The sequence below is a fragment of the Triturus cristatus genome, chromosome 3_2 (genome assembly GCF_964204655.1).
Source record: "Triturus cristatus chromosome 3_2, aTriCri1.1, whole genome shotgun sequence".
Lineage (NCBI taxonomy): Eukaryota > Metazoa > Chordata > Amphibia > Caudata > Salamandridae > Triturus > Triturus cristatus.
In genome coordinates, this window is record NC_140584.1 from 1,006,154,086 (window position 1) to 1,006,176,214 (window position 22,129).

At 44.6% G+C, this 22,129-nt stretch overlaps 1 protein-coding gene across 3 annotated transcripts in view; it reads left to right on the plus strand.

The window, feature by feature from the left end:
- Window positions 1–22,129, plus strand: part of RFFL (ring finger and FYVE like domain containing E3 ubiquitin protein ligase) — a 423,271-nt gene that overhangs the window by 173,800 nt on the left and 227,342 nt on the right. The gene's annotated exons all lie outside the window — the stretch shown is intronic.

Here is a 22,129-nt window from a genome sequence, read left to right on the forward strand (position 1 = left end):
GTTATATGTGACATGGTTTAATATGTTATTTTGTATGTATAAATTGTACAGTCATGCTCTATTTGGACTCCCAGTGCCATCCTCATCCCACAACAACATCCCGAAACTAGGAGCTGAACGTCGTACGCCCGCATCAACAAATGCCTTGTGAGTGCCGGCGAGGCAGGTGCTGGGTGGCCATGCCCGTGGCAGGCTGCGTCGGTATTTTGTAGCAAGACTTCCATCTAGTATGATGCTCCCCCAATCCTGGCACAATGACTGTTGGGCTCATGCTCTTTTTTAGTGACACCTGGCAAAGCATTACATCGCCATAAGGGCCAGAGCTTATGCCAAGCAGGCCCGATAACTGAACTGGGCGTGGAGTGGAAAGGCAACCTCAACCCATCTATGCCCCCATTGTCCATTACTCTGCACGAAAACCACTAGGCAAGCCCTGGCTCATCACACAGCCGGATACCCCACCACACTGGCCAGAATGGGCAAACCTGACAACAGGCAGGCCCAGCTAATGTTCGACAGCACCAAAAAAGGCTCAAGGACATAGGGGCACCAACATGAGACAGAACCCCCTGCACGAACTGCCCACAACACAGAAGCAGAGGACACCACAAATGGTGTTGATTTTACATTGGTTCATGGGTGCCCCAACTTCTCGAAGTATAGCTGGCATGAAGGAGAGACTCAACCAGCAAACCATACACATCTACAAAGCAGAGTAGCATGTCTCAGACATGGAAGACAATGTAGCCCAACCACCAAGATGCATAAAGATCTCCAGCAAGGGATTGAAACGCTCAAAGCCAAAACAGACTGCTTGGAAGCATGCTTTCAATGCCCTAATCTCCGCAGCATTGGTATCCCAGAAACCATGAGCATGCAACGAACAGAAACCTACATCGAAACACTGCTCACTGTGGTTTTTGTCAGTGAGAGTCTCTCCCAGATGTTTGTTGTTGAAAGAGTGTACCGCTCGCTGGCACCCCAACCAGTAACAGGGTCCCACCATGGCCAATAATTGCAAAGCTCTTAAATTGCGGAGATAGAGATAAAATACTTCAGATGGGCCGCAAGAACGCAACGTTATACACAATGTGGTGGTCTCCTTTTATCCGGACTTTACCCAGGTAGTTCAAGAAGCCCGCAGGAAATTTATTCCAGTGAAAAAGAAACTACGGGAGATGGAGGTGCCTTATGCCATGCTATACCATCCCAGACTGCGTGTTAACTGTAAATGGTAAAACCCATATCATAGACTCTCCAGATGATGCCAACAAACTTGTCAAACAGTTTATCTAGAAAATGCAGAAGGCCCAGCCAACAATATGCCGATTCCTCACCCAACATATTCGACAACGTGAAGTGAACAATGAACAAACTAATAACTGTAGACATCCATATTAGGGCATTGACTGCACCGCTTCAACGCTAAAGCCATGACTGTCCGCAGAGAGGCTGGGACAGGGTCCCATTCTCTGAGCGGTGGGAGCCCGGGGTTGTCACCATTGTAAACTATCAGCAACTTTCACACTCCACATTGGGCTGACGCTGTATGCCAGGGAGCCTCTGTTGCACTGTGCTCTTTAACTGCTGCGTGACATTCTTATCTTACTGCTGCTCGGGACCTACCACTTGTCTAAGATGCATCTGGCTGACCTCAGAGACCGGAGTACCATCATCGATATATCAAACTGAGTGAATATGTTCTTATGTTATCATTACCAGTTTTGTCTGGATAAATATTTAGAGGAGTTTGAGCTCGACGTGGGAGAGAGGGGTCGGGTGGGGGGGGTAACAGGCATATCATGGACACAGCACAGGACACAGAGAGTATCAAATGCATCTCCTAAACAACCATAATGGCAGATGCTACCCACATAACAAACACTCCTTCGGCTACTTTCACACTTAGTCATCCAAACACCCCGATTTAACTGCTGTCCTGGAGCATCTATGGGATTAACAACTCTTGTACGGCGCGCTTCGTGTTGTGCGTATCTGCCCATACATGCAATTGACATTACGTTCATCCAAGAAACACACTTGATTAAGCACCACAAAAACAGCTTTGCTAACAAATGGGGCGTCTACAAATACTTTTCCTCCTTCTCCAGCTAATTGAGGGGCATTGCTATACTAATAAAAAGGGAACGCAATTCATACCACTCAATCATATAACGGATGTCCAGGTAAGATACATTTTAGTGCAGGACCTGCTGAATGGACTACATATCACGCTGCTATACACCCATGAGCCGAATATTGACAACCATGAATATTTGTTGGGTATCGCACAAGACCTCACTACAACCACTCCTTGCACAATACTATGGGTTGGAGACCTCAATATTAGCCTACAGCCACACCTAGACTGAAAGGGCAATGCACCGGTCAAGCACAAGCTCCCTTGAGTCAGACTGACGAAAGTCCCTCTCAATTTCACATTCTAGACCTTGTACCACGTACACAACCCAGACGCCGCTGACTTCTCCTTTAACTCTGCGCTACATGGATTTCACTCCAGACTAGATTACTGGTTGGGTTCCTGAGACGTGGTTGGTTGACTAGACACTGTGACATACCCAGAACGCACTCTGATCACTCCCCTACACTATTGTCACTTCAGATCCCTGTGCACCTCTGCCCATGTGGATTGTGCAGCCACCGGAACTATTGGATCTAGTATTCACCTCAGAAATCCGCGCTGCCATTTTATTTATTTGAATAGTTTTATAAAGCGCGAACAAGACCCATACGGTTATCAGAGCGCTGTACATAATTGGCGAAAGCAAGGGTACGAACACAGTGGGCCAGTAGGAGAGGGTTACAACAAAACTGGGTAAGAAGATCAAGATAAGCGTGGGGGATCAGTAAAGCCCTAGAGCACGAGTAGCAAAATAACATCAAAGCATACAGTAAAAAGCACCAGAGTAGTGCAACAAGAGTCTGAAAAGTAACAACACACGAGCAAAATCACAATTTGATGCTATTAAAGTGCCCAAGAGCACACAAGCAAAATAACATAAAAGCATACAATAAAAGGTACCAGAGTAGTACAATAAAGCATCAAAGTATAAGCAAAAACAAGAGCATGATGACAGGTTGATGCTGTTAAAGTTCGTTTGAGAGTAGCCGTTTGACAAGTTTCTCGAAGGATGCAGTTGGAAGAATTGGATCTAATCTCAGAGGGCAGGGAGGTCCAGATTCTCTGAGCCAGACCAGTGGAAGCACGATTGTAAGATTTCTTCTATTTAAATCTTGGAGGTTTCAAGCGTAGGGTGGACGTACTTCTAAAGTTCCGGCTAGAGTCCGAAGGTCAAGCTTATTTGCCAGGTAGATCAGGGTGTTGTAGTGGATAGCTTTGTGATTTAGGCAGGCAATCTTGAATTGGATCCTGGCATTGATGGTTAGCCAGTTTAGTTGCAAAAGGTAGGGGGGCAATGCTTTCTAGAGCCTGTGATGAGTCTAGCCAATGCATTCAGGGTAGCTTGGAGAGGGGCCAAGCTAGATTTGGGAAGTCCCGCAAGGGTCACCAGACCGTATTCCAGTCTAGAGATAACCAAGTATTGAACCGCCGGCTTGAGGTCTTCAGGGCGGAGGAAAGGTTTGATTTTCTTAAGGGTATTGAGTTGGAAGTTGGCTCTCCTAATAGTAGTACTGATGTGCGCTTGCATGTTTAGGTGTTTATCCAAGGTGATACCTAAGGATTTGGCAGAATCTACAACATGAGGGGTGCAGTTCAGAGCAGTGAGTTGGTTAAGCCAGTCTAGGGTCGGAGCCGAGTGATTAGGTGGGGAGATCAACAGAAATTCAGTTTTAAGAGTATTTAACAGCAGATGGTTCAGAGCTAACCATTGTTGGGTTTGTGCCAGTGCATCATTTAACGATTTTATGTCTTCTTGAGATGAGATATTCAGGTATAATTGCATTTCATCAACATACATGTGATACTGAATATTCGCAAGGTTCAGAATGACGGAGAGTGGTTCCATAATAAGGTTGAAGAGAGTGGGCAAGAGCGTGGATCATTGGGGCACTCCAATCATGACAGGTGTACTGGTTGCAAGGGAGTGATTAACTTCGATCCTTTGCGTGCGGTTATGCAGGAAGGATATAACAATACACAAGGGGTATACCCAAATCACCCTCCTATACCTGGTTATAGAACACTATCACACAACGTTTCAGTGGAGGACCGAGGGATTAATCGTTGTGATACTACACGGCGGACTTAGGTAAAGCAGTGTCCAGAATTGAAATACGAGGACCCATTTAAGATTAGTTTCCACCATTGAGAGAGGTGTTTGTACCCCGGGCTGAGGCGCAACCTTTGGCGCTGAGATCCAGTGATTGCGGTTTGCATGACCAAGACAGGATATCAAATTCATGGTTCCATTGCCCTTGTCCTGAGGAGGCCAAGATGAATTTAAAGGCTGAAACGCGTCCGCGTCGACAATTGCTTGAGGAGTCTCTATAAAAACAAAAGTGTGATTAAAACTATTTGTGGCACAATAGAGCTAAGGAAAAAGAGGTGCCTTTTTCTATGTGCCCAAAAGACTACCTCTGAGTGGATCAACCAGAATAAATGCGTGAACACTAGTTATATAAATATTTTCGGGTATTGGCAACGTAGAGTTGAGTTTATAATAATATGTATTTTGGTATGTCCTTGTGCTTTTGAATGTTATAATGGTTTTTGTTCAAAGATCGGTCCTTTTGCATATGTGTGCCTTAAAGTAATTTGTACAATATATTTGTGTAGGACTGTAGACTGATGATAGTGTTCCCTATGATAAAATAATATTAATGCTTCCGTACCTATCTTTTTTGCATGTTATGCAGGAAGGAAGCAAACCAATTTAGGACCGAGCCCGAGAGACCCATCCTGTGTTGAAGAAGATCAATCAAATTTGCATGTTTGATGGTATCAAAGGCTGAAGACAGATCCAGAAGGATCAGGAGACAAGGGACATTTTGGTCAAGGGCTCTCAAGGCGTCGTCAACAATGTGTGTCAGTGCCGTTTCAGTACTGTGCCTTGATCTGAAACCTGACTGATGGGGGTCATGGAGTTGGTATTTCTCAATGTTGTTGTAGAGCTGCGAGTGGAGACACTTTTCAAGCAATTTAGCTAGTGTCATAAAGCTGGTTATAGGTCGGAAGTCGTTCGAATCAGATAGATCCGCAATGGGCTTTTTAGGAATGGGGGTAACTTGGTCAACCTTTAGGCAATCCGGAATCTTTCCCTGTAGGAGGGATTCTTGCATGATACTGGACCAAAGAGGGAGAATGGCTGAATTGAATTCTTTAAAAAGCTTAGCAAGTTAAGGATCACAGAAATGGTTGGAGGGTTTAAGGGACGCCATATTGTGTAGGAGCTCCGTGACATCAGGGAGGAGAAAGAAATTCCAAGAGGCGTTGTTTTTGTGAGTTCGACCCAAGCGCAAGGATATTGTCAAGGAATCTACCATCTCAGCAGGTCCGGCAGAGGGTTTCGAAGGTCTCAGAGTTTGGGAGACAGGTAATAGCTCCAATTCGATTTTCCCTGTTTTCTCCGAGAAGTGAGCCGTGAAGTTATCACCACTAGGGAGCCGGGATACCTGAGTAGAGGTCGGTTTGGAAGAATGATTAGTTTGTTCCTTGATGATTTCAAACAGTTTTTTGGGTCTATATTTGGCTCCATCCAGCTGAGTTCTGAAATGGTCTATTTTAGCCAGGTGGATGTGTTTGTTGTAAGTGATTCTCACTTTCCTAAGCTGAGTGAGATTTGTGGTGGAGGACGTGTTTCTCCAAAGTCTCTCAGAGAGTCTAAGTTTGCGTTGTTCGTCATTTAGGGCACCATTAAACCAAGGTTTGGATTGTTTGACGGGAATCCTTTTGAGTTGCATCGGTGCAATAGAATAAAGAATATTAGACACCGTGTTAATGTAGTGAGCAGAGAGATCATCCAGGTTGGTCATGTTAGGGGGGGAGGGGGCTGTAGTCTATTTTTGGTGATTGAAGATAGCATATTGATGTTGAGGGGTCTCATATTGCGCGGCAGTTGTTTCTCTTTAAGGGGTTGCCCCTGTCTACCCAAGCCCTTTTCCAAGATGAAGGAAATTTGATAGTGATCAGACCAGTCACAAGGTGAGATGTCACCTATTTGTATGATGTTGTCTTTGGCAATGATAAGGTCTATGAAGACCAGATTGTCACCTGGGGGATGGTAGATCGAGTGCAGCACACAGACCTTCTTGCCCTTATTCCAGATTTCGGTGGCCAACTGTTCGCAGGAAGATAACACAGCACAAAGAGTACTGTGAGGTTAGAGCGATGAATGCAAGCAATGACCCCCTGGTTTTAACAAGTCGATCCCTTCTGAGAATGGAGTATCAGGGGGGATAAATATGTCGCGAACTGGGGAGGAGGTATCATTGCCATACCCTCATACTTGGAGCTGAACAAAAATTCAGTCTCCACCATGGCCTCCCTATTGGAAGCTTTCAAGGCGGTGATCTGTGGAGAAGGTATTTTGAAAGTGCACAAAATTCTCAAATCACTACGAGCCTCCATTAACAAATTAGAGCCCTCCTAAAGTAGCAAAACTCACCTTGAAGCTCATAGAGTGCCATGAAGAAGCTGAGAGGGAGGTGACGTTCCTCAATAAATCCAGTGCAGCCAGACGCTATGTAAAGGGCAACAGGCCGGGAAAAATGCTAGCCGACATTATCCAACCTCAGTGGGCATCTATGGACATTATCTGGGTAGATTCACCCAATAGCAACCCCCAGTACAACGTGCCAGCCCTCCCCCCTTCGTTCGCCACTACCCCATGCTTTAAACAACACAGACCACCAACTCTGCTCACTCCGTCATCGACTACCTAAGCAAAGCCACTTTGGTTTGACTAGGGTTACACCAACATGAGCTGCCAGCCAATCACCATGCAAGAGATCAAAGGGTTAATCCGCTCCATTAGGAACGGCTCTGCCCCAGACGGAGAAGTCCTCCCCCCCCCATAGAATTCTATAAAACATATATTGAAGAATTAGCCCTGATAATGCTTGAGGTCTATAATGAAGCTTTTCAACTGGGCTCCCTTCCGCCTACATTACATGAAGCTGTAATCAACACCCTACTCAAGCAAGGCAAACCACCGCACCTCTGCGATTCATATCGGCCTCTCATAAACGTCAACAAAATAGTGGCCAAAATACTCACCAACTGCCTCCTGCTATTATTACCTAGCATGATATGACTGGATCAGTCAGGCTTCATCGTCATCAGATCCACCTCAGGCCACTTATACAATTTATTCTTGTTCACCCATCAAGTCGAACAAGCACTGCCGATGGCGGCTGCATTCCTCGATGCAATTAAAGCATTTGACTCAGTTGAATGGCGTACATTCAACTGAGTCAAACAAATGAGTTGGGAGAGACTTTTTAAAGTGGTTCTCATTGCTATACATCAACCCATTGGCCAGGATCAGCATCAGCTCCCTGCTTTTGGTCCCATTTCCCATCAGCAGAGGGATGAGGCAGGGTTGCCCCCTATCTCCTATCTTTTTGGCCCTTGCGGTAAAACCCCTGGCCTGTATCCTTTGAAATTACCACCACCACCGAGGCATGCAATTGGGCACATGCAGATTGTTGCTGTCAATGTATGCCAATGACATCCTACTTCTAGTTAAACTTCCAGCAGTACACCTACTGCCTATAGTAGACATAATCACACAGTTCGGAACATTGTCCAGCCTACAAATAAACTGGGTGAAATCCATTCTAATGCCCCTCACTCGGAATACCTTAGAGCCCACACTGTCGTACTCACTCCGGTGGAAAACTCACTCGGTGAGATTCCTCGGTATCAAATAGCACACAGACATAATGGCTACTTGGGCAAGCTATGGCAGATGCACCTCCGGCATACCATCAACAAAGCTGTTGGTGGTGGCCAGGGTGGCCCTCATTAAAATGAGTAATCCTCCCCAAGCTACTTTACCTATTTCAGAATATCCCCATACCAATCACCAAAGAATGATTTGACCATCTTAGAACCCTAATGTTAAGACTGGTATGGGCTGGCCAGCAGCCCAGAATAGCATGAACAATAATGCAACTGGTTTACAGTCTTTGCGGAGTCTCCACCCCAAACTTTGAAGTCTACTACCTAGTTGCCCAGGAGCAATACGCACATTACTGGATCCACGACATACAGCACCCCCCCCCCTACTTGAATGTGGTGTCAAATGTTATTTATTTCATCCTCCTGCGCTAGGCCATCCTACTAAAGCTCCCTTGTCCTCGAGATGCAGTACTCATGGTCAACTGCACACGATGGGCATGGACAAGACTGTCTACTCTTACACTCTCCAAAGCATAGTCTTCTGCAAACATCCCATTGCACAGTAACCCCCTACTGACCCGAATGACGGAGGTAGTAGTGGAAAGACAACTGAGAACAATCATTACATACAGTATGTGACCTCTTTATAAATAAAGGTTTCCAGGGCACAAGTCCTAAAAAAAGAAGTGGGGGGACGCTGTCACCGGAAGTGACGTCACAACAGGAATCTCATGAAAAGAAGTGGGGGGACGCTGTCACCGGAAGTGACGTCACAACAGGAATCTCATGAGTATTCATATGCCTTTAGATGACGGGGCATTTCACAGCACTGCTACCCCTGGTCTGTTCCTCGATGTCCTTTGCAACCCCCCCTCCCCCCCACTCCCCCGAGGGGGTGCCCCAGTTGCACAACGAAGTGCTCAAAAGTGCACAAGATACAGAAGGACACACATTCCAAGCGTTAACCGCCAACGCCTGCTCGCTCCGCCTCCCAATCACTCCAGCCTGCACACACCACCGGTGCCTCTTAAAGTCTCCAATTACAAATATTAGCATATCTTTGGTAATTTACGGGAAACTTCCCTCCCACCCGGGCTCTCTGCTCACACAATGCTGTCCAGCTTTTGGGCAGGGGGGACGGCGTCCACCCGGAAAAACCTGGTAAAATAAGTGGGGGGACGCCGTCCACCCGCGTGGTACCCCGACTCGAGCCCTGAAGGTTTCATGTCATACATGAAGTACCTACCCACATGGCACCTCAAACAACTCACTGCACAGCTGTTGTCCATCATTGTGGGAGGAACCTCGAGAATGGCTATTATTATCAACACTCTTCACAAATCCTATGGCCACAAAACTAAAAACCCGGATGTATAATATATTAGCATCCACTCCACTGTCAGCCCACGGGTACACTGAATTCAGCTAGGAATGCGAACTCTGCCATGAACTGACAGACACACAATGGGCATATTGTGGTTTGGATTCATACAGCTAAAATTATTACACCCCTTGCTATGTTTAGATACTGCCTTTCCCCTAACACAATGTGCTGGAGGTAGGGAGCCCTCGATACACATTTCTTGCATATTTCCTGGGCACATCCTCCAATCTATTACTACGGGAAAAACGTACTGCAGGCAATGATTCCTCAGATCTGGCCATAGCATCCATGGCGGCACTCCTTGCCTATGTTAAGGACATGGCAAAGCTCTACCGCAAACTTGTAGTCCTGGCCCTGCTCTTGGGGAAACGTAGAGTAGTCATAAACTGGATATCACAAGCATTCCCTACTTATGCTCAATGGCTCTGGGATTTTACCACCGGCACTGACCACGCAGATTACTACACCTCACTTCTCCCCCCTTCATCCAGACCTAAAAATCGACAGGTAACTGGCTCTGACATGCACATTCAAGGGACACATCAAATACGTGCGAATAGCACTGGCTGTGGGGCGAATGTTATGATGCCATTTGCGCAGCACTGTACACATTGAAAAGAGTGTAAAGCAGCATGTCTTTCTTTGATAATGTGGAGCAGTTTTGACTTGAGTTAATGAGGTATATTATCTAAAGTTAGATGCTGGACATAAGAGACCGCAATTGCAAGCTCGCTTAGACTTTATTCTCATTCCATTTTTATTAAAATTGCTGTTTAAAATTGTCATTCAGCTGTAATTGAAAATCTCTAAAAATCGAAATATAATTACAGACCTTTCATGAGTGTCCTCCCTGAATTTAATGCATGGTCTTTTTTGTTCCTCCAGCTTTTTCTCTGTAATTTCTCATACGCTCATTTGGTAATAATCTATTTCTCAAAACCTGCTTTTGGAAAATTCTTCCTTCCCATCGTTCATCTCATAGTGTCCATTAACCTGCTCCCTACTTATCCTTCAACACCTATGTCTCAGTTTATCATGCTTTTTAATGCTGTAGCACATCTGCCAACTTTATTCGACATCCCATTACCTTTCATAGTATTTTATGTGAACCGTATATATTAAGCACACACATGCAGGAGCCTCTTGGGGCTGTGGTGCATTACCGCAGCCCATTGAACAAGCATTGGCATAGCCAATAGGTCTTGCCTTTGGGACCTTATAAGTGTTTAGCCATGCAACAGTTGATGTTGTTGCACCAAGGATATTGTGCTGCATAACTAAATACTTATAAGGTCCCAAAGGCGAGACCGATTGGCTATGCCAATGCTTGTTTTATAGTAGTACGCTCGCCTAGCGCGAGGCACTTGAAATCTAGAAGTGTAGACTAAAAGTTGCCTCCAAGTAAGAAGTTCTTCAGGGTTATCTGCAGTGTCCTGCAGAAATCTCAAGGTGCTCTGTGGAGACGTGGGCTGCCCCTGTTTCTTTCCTTAACGTTGTGTCTGGATAGTTCTAAACAGATCCCGTTGCACATACGGGAATACATGGAGAGGAAACATGATGGCGCTAGATGCTCGAGATCTCTGCGGATGCACCAGGTTGATCAGAGTTTACATTTCAGTTGTGTAACCGGATGTAGGCCAAATGTAGTGCCCGTGAATAACTACGGCGCAAGTGGGCGAGTCACCTGTTATCACAGCCCGATGCTCTTGAGATAAACGGCTGAAACAAAGTACTCGCTGGCCTCTATTACAAGACTTTATAAACAGCGAAAGTCTGCCGAAATATCTCCTCTTCTTAAAGGACAATACCTAATGTTAGGAGAATCCCTCAGCATTACCGGCGCGTTCTTCATTATTACTAGAAGCGTACAAGTTTATGCATTGGATAATTATATTTTAAGTCAAATTTTCAGGAATTACCATTTGGGGCACTTTGCCAGGAAGTTGTAAATAATTCCCTTTGACGGTGAAATCGGCTCTCATCGCTCTGGAGAAAGCTCCATTGGGGAAGTAGAACAACAAGTCCGTTGCTCATGATTGCCAGCTGCGCACACCTGTGTCCAGTCGCGTGACATGTTACTAAAGAGTTATGCAGCAAGCAGCAGAAATCCACTTAGTGAGTCCTCCTATTCTATTGTGCAATATGTTAGTGTTATCACCACCTCACAGGGCGGTTTAAACCCCCGAAGCTACTAACTCGCTAGAAAATAAAGCACACACTGATGAAAATGTTGCTTAGAAACCCGTTAGGGCCCTGTTACTCTTAGAGGGAATTGCAGAGCATCTTAGGCCAGTCCTGCTCTGAACCGTGAGCACAAAGGCAGGGACGTCTGCGTGTTTCCTCTCACATCTCCAGCCCGTGCGCTGTTAGTGTAGGCCCTGCGCCAGACCCACAGCCCCGCTGAGGCGCTGGCAGCAGCCGAGGGAACCTTATAGGAATCAGAAGTGCGGGTTCAGAGTACCCTCTCGCTGAGGCTCAGGGCAGCAACATTGGCTGCTGGTAGGACTCACAGCAGATCGAGTCGGACACGCTGTGCAGGCCCCGCGGGGAACTCCTGGAAGCCAGTTACTATATATGTGTGTCAGTACCACAGTGATGCCGCACACGCAGCTGTAGGCATGAACTGGATGAATTCCCATTTATTCTCTAAAGATAAAGCAAAGCAGTGGTGTAGTAAACAAGTAGTGGATTTTTTTTACCTCAGTCTGTTTATACAGGCACGATGCAGATTCTGACACATTCTATGCACTTCAGGTTATAAAGCACGCACCAAACACTGCCCGAGCGGTAGCAAAGGGAAAACAAGGGAGGGCGAGGGTGAGGCAGGCAGTGGAAGGGAAAGTAAAGAAATATAAACAAGTGCGCGCGGCCACGTTAATTACAAACTGATGGCCCCTGCACGCCACTGCTCGCTCTCGCACGGTGGATGCCAGCACAAGCACGAGTGCTTGAAAAGAGCAGACCGATTTCTAAAGGTCCTTTCCTAGGGCAGCAATTGCGCGCTGCAGTAGGCTCCACCTAAAAATGTAAAACCCGATAATTGGTTAAAAAGAAATGTGTTCAGTTGATTCTTGAAACGGAGTAAACCATCTTGATACTGAAGAGAGAAGGGCATTAAATTCTGCATCTTAGCAGTGGAAAATGCCCAATCACCACTAGAAACCTATTTAGATCGTAGGAAAGTAAGAAGGAAAAGATTAACTGAATGCAGCTTTCTTCTGGATTGTGCCAGGACAATTTAGCGGCTAGAAAAATTGAGGTTTTTGTATTAACTTCCTTATGTATGACGGGCATGAATTTGATAATAACTGTCATATGCATAGATGACCAATAGAGGAATTTCCCTATGGGGGTTGTCCCATCTGGCACAACCAACAAGAAGAGCTGCTGTGTTTTGCAAAAGCTGTAGAAGGTAGACTAGTTTGGAAGGCAAGGCCAGATCGAATTAGTTTAGTCCAGACCAGACGTAACTGAATTGATGCATTGATGACGGGGATATGAAAATCGGGCTCGATATGAGGAAGACATTTTTCAAGTTTTTTAGCTGGATAAACAAGCTATTGTCTGCCTTGGAGCCAAGAGTCAAGATAGATTTTAACTTTTTTGCAGACCCCACAGAAGCTGGACATGGGCTCATCGCAACAGGCCAGCAGGCCAGGTAGTTTCGAGCCACTGAGCACAGTCTGCAGGGACAAGCAACATATTCATTTTCAGTGGGTCAGGTTTTAGGAAGTTCTGAGAAAACTACCATATGGCGTTGGCTAGACATTTACTCATCCCCAGACAACTAGAAGCTCCAATTACCACTGTTTCCAGTTACCTCCCTTCGCCCCACCACTTAACTCTCCCCATCGGGCTACCCTTTTAAACACTTGATTGACACTGAGAAACAGCAGACTGTCGCAACCACCCACCTTCTAGTTCTGAACTTCTATCATCCCCCATTCTTTCTTGTGCGAGTTCTAGACCTATTCTTCATCCATTTAATGTTGTATAACTCTTTTATCTGTCACTATCCCCTCATCTCTGTTATCCTTCTGTGGAGCAGATTAATTAATAACCTGCTGGTGCAGGAATCACCACTTCGCCACGAATTCTTATCAAGTAAGGAGGAATCAACAGGAGAGCAAAGTCAAACCATGGATAGTTTATTCAATCATTCATGAATGGATTGCCATCCAACAAGTACCATCAAGATACCCAAGGATAGAACACACTAAACAATGGTTACATGGGTTTATATAGGGAAAATCACAGACTAGGAACGCCCAGAGGTAAATAGAGCTTTGGGAAGAATACACAAATGAGACCATCGGTAAGAATCAACAACCTTGGTGCCTTGTATAACTGTCGCGTTTTGAAGCTGCATAACAAGATAGGCTTATCTGAACAAACTTTGTCTAAGGCTTTATCATTGTTTAAAATACACACAAAACCCACAGTGTAGACCTCAGCTGTTCTTTTTTGCTGACTTTGCATGTTTACGCAGCCTACAATGTCTCAACTTAGATTTGTGACCTAATGTTTATGCAAGTGTGGTGTCAAGGATAGAGTCAGGCTGAAAACAGGTCAAAGGTGAGCATGAATGAAGCACAGCTAAATTAGAAAACGAGAGATTCAGATTTTAAGGTTTCACAGTCCTTCCTTTTCAGCTGTGCAGAATACATTCTAGAAAGTACATATATTAATCGTGTACATTAATATTCATTAGTTCATGAATTTCGGTGTGCATAATCATTTATCTATTTAATTCATGAACATTGACTGGGGAAGGTTTAATACTATTACAAATGGCTATACAGGCTGTACATATTGTGGGGGCACATTGAATGCAGCAACAACAAGTGAAAAAGATGGCCCCTATGATTGCTATTCCCATTAACAATTTCCAACCCCAAGTGGAGATAAGCCCCTGTAATCAGTCAGACCAGGACCATGTTCCTTTTTCTTGATGTATTTCTGCAGCTATTTTGTGTAATTTAGAAATGGCGTCATAGGCAGAAGTGGCGTGGTCAGGAATTAACACGCAACAGCTACTCCCTATGATGCGGCATGCTCCTCCACGATAAGCGAGCACTACATCGAGCACCATTCTATTTTGAAGAGTTACAATTCTTGTAATTTGGAGTTCTTCAGTAATGTTTCCTAGAGCCATTGCTGTCTGATTAGTTACTGCTTCTACTACTCGGGTTAGGCGTCTTATCTTTCTACTTTTTAGGGCTGCACCAACAAAGAAAAAGAGTCCCAAATTAAAATCTACATATTGCTGCAAGGTTGTATCTGTCTGATCTACTTCATCACTATTTATGGTCCGTTTGAACCTATTTAAAGAGATGTCATTAAATAATTTCAAGTCTTTGTGATAAGAGGCAGGTGCTAAAAACACAGGGCGAAGTAAGAAAGACACGAAACAGATGCCAGACCAACCAATTGGCAAATGATAGTATCCCTTGTTTCCACAGATAAAGTAGGTATTATGTGAGGACAAAAAACTACTGTTATTTTCTCCACTAATGTTTAGTACTATTGTACAGTCACTTTTTCCCACAGGAATACGGCCAATACTGTTCACACAAAGTTCTGCTCGGGCTCTGGTTACAGCGATAATAGGAGGTCCATTACCCTTGGCTGTTCGGGTGTTGGGGAAAACATATCTGGTGGAGGAATTCCCTCTGCGATATTTCTCCATTTCCCATACAGTTCCTTTGGCTTGGGGATCTCCTTCTTCATCGGGGTAACACACTCTGTTCACTTGTGCATTGAGTCCTCCTACATCATAGTCAGTAATGTTAGCAATATCAGAGGCCCACAACAGTGCGAACCAGGCTCTGCAGGAGCCATTATGTGAAAATGGCAAGTGAATGAAAGGCGTTCCACCCTTTTTCTGGTGAGCTGGCATCATTCCGCACACCCAACAGTTGGTGGTGTTCGTAGCGTTGTGAGTATGATGCAACATCTGTATGAAAGTGTTGTTGAGGTAGGACATGCGGTGCTTTTGTTCATGATAGGGAAGGGTATAGTACACGTGTTCTGTGGGGACAGGAGTAGTAGCGGGCAATAGGGTTCGGGCCGGAATCACTTTCTCCATTGTCCAAAAAACTGCTGCCAAGATTATCAAGAGTATGATCAAAGTCAACATATACAGAGTCTTGTCTTTGTTTTGAAACTGCAACTTGGATCCCAGTCTCTGCATGTCTCTTTCTCGGTATCGATACACCACAGGTCGGAGAGAGATGCAGGCAGCACTGAACACGTATCACAACCCCCTCTGAACCTAGTTCAGCCAATTCTGTGATCCCACCATGTCACAGCCGAACCGTTCCACTAATTGAAATCGGCCCTCCGGTATCTCTATCTGCTCCTTCCCTTCCTTGCTCGTAAATCGTACCTTGATGCCGACGGCACAGTTTGATCTGGGAACAGGGTGTCTTCGTTCAGAGGAGCAACGCCTTTCTGAGTCGGCAAGATGTCCTTTAGATCACTTCTGCTTTCTGGCTGGAGAACAGTTGCTGCAATTCGTTTTCAGTGGGATCCATGTATCCAGTGACGTCTGTTGGTGACACGGACAGCAGTTCGAGTTGCCAGCAGCACTTGCTCGATGTTCTTCCAACGAGGTTCCAGATTCTTAGAACGCTGGAAGTTCTTGAGGAGCACGAAATCACCGGGTTGGAGACCATGAGCCGAACCCTCTGATTTGTCTTGAATAGCTTCAAGCACCTGCTGATGAAACAAACAATTTTTCAGTCAAGTTTCTAAGATAGTCACTCAAAACAGGGTACTGTATTTCTTTAATCATATTTGTTCTTGGGGGTCCCCATACATTCATAGGTCTACCAAAGACTATCTCGTAGGGAGAAAGTCCAATCTTACTGTGTGGGATGGAATGAACAGATAGCAAAGCGAGTGGCAAAGCATCTGGCCATTTAAGGCCCGTTGTTGCTTGAATTTTTGCCACTTTTAGTTTCAGGGTGGCATTGTATCTTTCTACTAAACCCGCTGCCTGGGGATAATTAGCAGCATGAAACTTCTGTTTTACCCCCAAACCCTTCATTAGGTATTCGATTATCTGGCCAGTGAAGTGGGGGCCATTGTCGCACCATAAAACTCTACAATCCCCAAAACGGGGGGAGAACTCTTTTATGAGAACTTTAGCTGTTGTCAAGGCTGTGTTATCTTTGGTGGGATAGGCTTCCACCTGAAGGAACAAACCACAACTAGTACGTATTTTAAATTGTTGCAGTGTTCTAGTTGAATATAATCCATTTGGAGTGCTTCAAAGGGAACCTGAGGTGGAGGAAATCCACCAGTAGGGGTTGATACTCCATTCCCAGGATTGTGCTGTAAGCAGATTATGCAATGTTTAATCAAATGCTCAGCCGTTTTCCGGATGAGTGGACTATCCCAGACTGGATTCAATTGGGAAATGATGTTTTTGGCACTAATGTGAGCAGGTCCATGAGCCATAGTCACAAAAGGCAATACATCGGCATAGGGTAATTTCCATTTTAACATGTCCTTTGACCTCCAACATGCCTCATCATCTAATTCTCCTTCCTTTTGCCATTCTGTCCTTTCCTGTTCAGTGGCTGACTGCTGTATGTCCTTAATCTCTGTATACATGTTTTGCGTTTTTCTGCTTGTGAGCGTAGTACATACTTTTTACTTGCGAGTGCACTTGCCGTTTCTCGTGCAACTTCGTCAACAAAAGCATTTCCTTGTCCCACTCTGTCTGTAACTTTCTTGTGGGCACTACATTTGATAATGGCTATACTCTTTGGCAATGTCAAAGCAGTAAGAAGACTGTTTACCAATTCACCATGTTGTATTTTAGAGCCATGGGAGGTTAGGAATCCCTGTCCCTTCCAGAGCTTGCCAAAATTGTGTGCCACACCAAATGCATACTGACTGTCTGGGCAGATTTTTGTGGGATACGGGCTGTCTCTACTGCAGTCTGTAAAGTGGTAATGGCATAGGATGCAGAGGTGATGCCATCAGGAAATCTTAAACAAGAGCCATCCACTCATAGTTCTCCCTCAGGTTCTAACAAAGGTGTATCCTTTAGATCTATTCTTCCCTTAGTCTGTTCTTCTGTTAGGAAAATGCTATCATGCAAATCATGCACCTGTTCAGCTGGCAAAGGTAGCAATGTAGCTGGGTTCAATGTTAAACATCTTAAGTGTGATGTGAGGTGCCAAAAGTGTAAGTTCGTAGCCTGTAAGTCTAGCGCTAGTCAAATGCTGGGTTTTAGTCTGATTCAGGAGTGCATCTTCCGAATGGGGTACCATAACCATGAGCTTGTTGCTCAACACTATCCCCTCAGATTGGCGTATAGAAATCGCTGTGGCAGCAACCGCTCTGAGACAACCTGGGAGTCCTCTGGCCACTGGGTCTAATACAACTGAAAAATAAGCACAGGGTCGATGCTTATTACCATATGGTTGTACCAAAACTGACAATGCACATCCTTCTCTCTCGCGTACATATAGTATGAAAGGTTTTGCATAATCTGGAGTGCCTAACACTGGAGCAGAACAAAGGGATGCACGGAGCTGCTGATATGCTTCCTGACATTCAGATGTCCATTGTAGAGGAGAAGGAGTGTCTTTGGTAACAAGGGACAAAAGAGGTTTGATAATGAGGGAGAAATTTGGAATCCACTGTCTACAGTAAGAAGTAATACCAATTAGTGCCCTGACTTCTTTTTGGGTACTTGGAATAGGAATTTTTAGGATAGTTTGAATCCTGTCTTTAGTCAGCATGCAACCTTCCTTAGACAAGAGGTGACCTAAATAAGTGACCTCAGATTGACAATATTGTAACTTATTCTTAGAGATCTTATGTCCCTTGATAGCAAGATGATGCAATAGAGAGAGCGTGGCTTCTTTACAATGCTCAACTGTGTCTGCGGCTAGCAAAATGTCATCCACATATTGCACCAGTGTTACTCCTGGTGGCAAAAGAAGTTCATCCAACTGTCGCTTAAGTGCTTGACTGTAAATGCTAGGGCTTTCTGTTTAGCCTTGTGGAGCCCTACAAAATCTGAATGAGCGGCCCCGTAATGAAAATCCAAAAAGATATCGGCTCTCTTGATGTATAGGAATAGAGAAGAAGGCATTCTTAAGGACAATGACAGAGAATACAGTAGCTGTAGATGGAATTAATGTCAACAACGTTGTAATATCTGAGACAACAGGATATTGAGGGATAACTATTTTATTGACTTCTCTCAAGTCAATCACAAATCTGTAAATCTTATCCCCTGTTCCATCACCCCGTTTTAGAATGCGGAGAATGGGGCTATTGCATACATTAGAGGAAACTTCCTCAACAACTCCTGTACGTATCATATCATCAATGGTAGACATCAGTGCATCTTCACCTTCTTTTGATATTTTATATTGCGGGACCCTTGGTAAGGAAGCATCCTCCTGAACCTGTATATGTACTGGGGAAATATCCATTCTTCCCACATCTGTATCAGTAGTAGCCCAAAAACATGAAGGGACAGAATCAAGGTCCGGACATAAAGAAAAAATATATTGTTTAGGTAATGCCTTTTCCCCAAAAATGCCACGTACTCCAGATGGGGAACAATGTATAGTAGCATAAAAATATTTCAAAAGATCATGTCCCATCAGATTATCTGGAGCATGTGGGGAAAGTAAAAAGGGGGCTGTAGTGATAAAATTCTCAACCTGCAAAGGTAGTTTTTGGGACACAGGGCTAGGAGTTGGTGTTCCATCAAACCCTATCGATGTGATCACTTGGCCAAACAAGGGTGTACCAGGGACCAGTTTCTGAGTTATCGCACTACGTGTTGCCCCTGTATCCACAAAAAATGTCTGATCCTGCCCAAGTATGGTGGCTGGCTGTTCGAGCAGTAGCAGACCCCCTCCCCCAAGCGCCTTGAGACCCTTCCGGGTGAGTAGTGCGCGATATAAATTCCATGATTGATTGATTGACTGTTATATAGGGCCCTGACTGATCTACAGGTATCTCAACTGGTCCTCCTTGTCCCACACTGTCCTAGGCAAAATGTGTTCCCACAGTTTCCTCTGATTCCCAATCCTCCATAGAATATTGATTATTTCGCTGATCAAAATAATTTCCTGACCTGTTCCTCTCTGGAGCTTGAACCTGCTGTGACTGTTGTCGGGGAGCTGAAGTACCTCGATTACTAGTCACTTGTCCCCTTCCTCTCCCACCAGCAGCTAAAACAGGGCATTCAGAACGCCAATGTCCCTTCTCTTTGCAATAAGCACATTGATCCAGTCCCGGTGGAGTTTGTCTACGCGGTGGCCCTACTTGAGGCATTTTTCTATAATTCGGACCATAATTTTGGCCACGGCCTCGACCTTGGGGTCCATAGGCCTGAACCATCATCACCTTAGTTTTCAATTCTTTTAATTTTCCTTCTTTTCGTTCTTGCTCAGTGGTAACCTGATTCTGATAATACTGAGCCATATCTAATATAGCTTTTGGAGTCACTGAAGCCCATGTGCTTTCAGAGTTCTTTAAGCAAACTGATATCTCAGGAAGTAAATTTCCCACAAATCTATCTACAAATAAATGTGCACCTGTAGGTGTAGCTGTATCTTATCCACTAAAATCATGGAACCCTTCCTCAAAGCGAGTAAAGAAATCCCTGTTTCTGTTTACAAGAAGTAAGGCGTGCCCAATCTATTTTTCTGGCTGGCACTATTGTTTTTATGTAAATAAGTATGTTACCAGGCAGATCCAGTAAACGCCGACTAGGTTTCTAACCAGGTTTCCTATCCCTATCAGCTGCTAGGATGGCAGTCCAATCTCCTCCCAAATCAACAGCATGATCCTGTTTCCGGGTAAGTCGCCACATATCAGGTGGTAGGATCATAGTAAAAAACATATCAATATCTGCCAAGGTCATGATACAAGAATAAATGGCTGCCTGTACATCTTCATAAAATCCCCTAGGATTTTTCCGTATGTCAGGTAAAGAGGCTTTTAAAGTGAGTACATCCGTCCTTTTCCAGGGCGTATATATCCAATTGTACAAAAAATGGGTTCTAGCATTATCACTATTTGGGTCATCATTGTCTGCATTCCCTCTTCCAGGAATGAACTGTGGCGCAGCTTCCCTCATAGGTCTTATTCGGGGATAGGAAGAGAGTTCATTACGGTATCCAATTATCGTTGCTATGGCAGTGTTAATTCCTTTTACAGGGAAGACCCCTATCTGACACTGTCTATTAATTGCTCTAACATCATTTTGCCCTGCAGTCATCTCCCATTGAAGCATAAGTTGATGAGAAAGCTTACTTATAAGACAAAGAAGCTCACCCTCAGAGAAATCCTGAATCTGATCTATCATTTCTTCTACTTCCATTTCTAGATCACTTAACCTATTTAATACCATCAACCTAATTGAATCCTGACGAAACTGAGGTACAGTAGAGCGAAGAACTCGAGGGGTCAGGACATATGCAGGAACAACAGAATCATTAGTCATTTCAAATGCAGTGGCCTGAGGTGGAGGCGCAGAGGCTTGGGGTGGGGGTGCAGTGGCCTGGGTTGGAGGGGGTAAAGAATGTACCAATACTGGTTGGAAAATAGGGATCTGGACAACCGCGGGCAAAGGAGGGGGGGCCGGGGGTACAAGGGGAGCAATATTTAGGGGTCCGGGGGAAGAGGTGTTAAGGGTACATATGGGGGTTGGGGTCGTTCTATCAACAATCCATCAATATCTGAGTCCACATCTTCTTGGTGGACCTCTACTGCTACTGTTGGTCTAACTATATATTCTTTAGATATTAATAATCTATCCTCTCTATCTAAACATTCCTTTTTCTCCTGAACTTCCTTATCCTTCAATTCCTTATACTTCTGATACTTTGTCTTCCTTTCCTGTTTCCTTTGTACCTTCTCTGCCTTGAGCTGCCGCTCCCTCACTTCTTTTCTCCACATACGCAAACTGTCAAACATAGCCGGCCTAACTTTCTTCAAAAACAATTGATTCTCTAAATACTCGAGTTTGTGAGGGTCCATAGTTGCCTCTAATGGCCATCTCAGCTGGGGATCCCCTTTTATGTATTTGTTCCACAATGTATTATACATGATGGGACAAATACCATATTTGATGTACATCTCAAAATTTGGCGTACCTTCTGGTGGCGCTGGCTGACTTGCTTCCAAAATGCTCTGCTTATCGCAGCAGCAACAACAAAACTTCCAAAGGGTACTAAACACAGGCATGTTATATAAGATTTAAAAAACTTATAAACAGAGAGAAATAAAACATATTCTCACATTACCTGTGAGAAAAAATGTTAGTCAAAACAAATAGCAAGTCTCAAAACAAATCTTAGATCTCTAAATACCAAACGAACCGAGGTTTCAAAATTCACAACGGAGTCCGAACGGATTACCAAATTCCAAACAGATTACCAATCAAATACCAAGTCAAGACAAATACCAAGTCAAGCAAAGATCAAACAGATCCAAACCAAATGAACCGGTTTAATACAGTTTTACCTCATGCGTAATCTTTGCCTCCCATCTGTCGATCCTCCCTGATCCAAAAAATGACCATCCGAAGGCCCCAGTCAAGGCTAGCAGCCGCCGGGAAGATCAGAGTTGGAGAGATGAAAAATCACCTTGGACCACGAGCAACACTAATCTCATCAGGTGGGGCGCTTCCTCAGCGAAGTTCGTCTTACCGACCTGATCTCCTCCCCCGGTCCGACTGCCAGCCCTTGATGGGGACCCACGTTTGGGCGCCAATCTGTGGAGCAGATTAATTAATAACCTGCTGGTGCAGGGATCACCACTTCGCCACGGGTTCTTATCAAGTAAGGAGGAATCGACAGGAGAGCAAAGTCAAACCATGGATAGTTTATTCAATCATTCATGAATGGGTTTCCATCCAACAAGTACCATCAAGA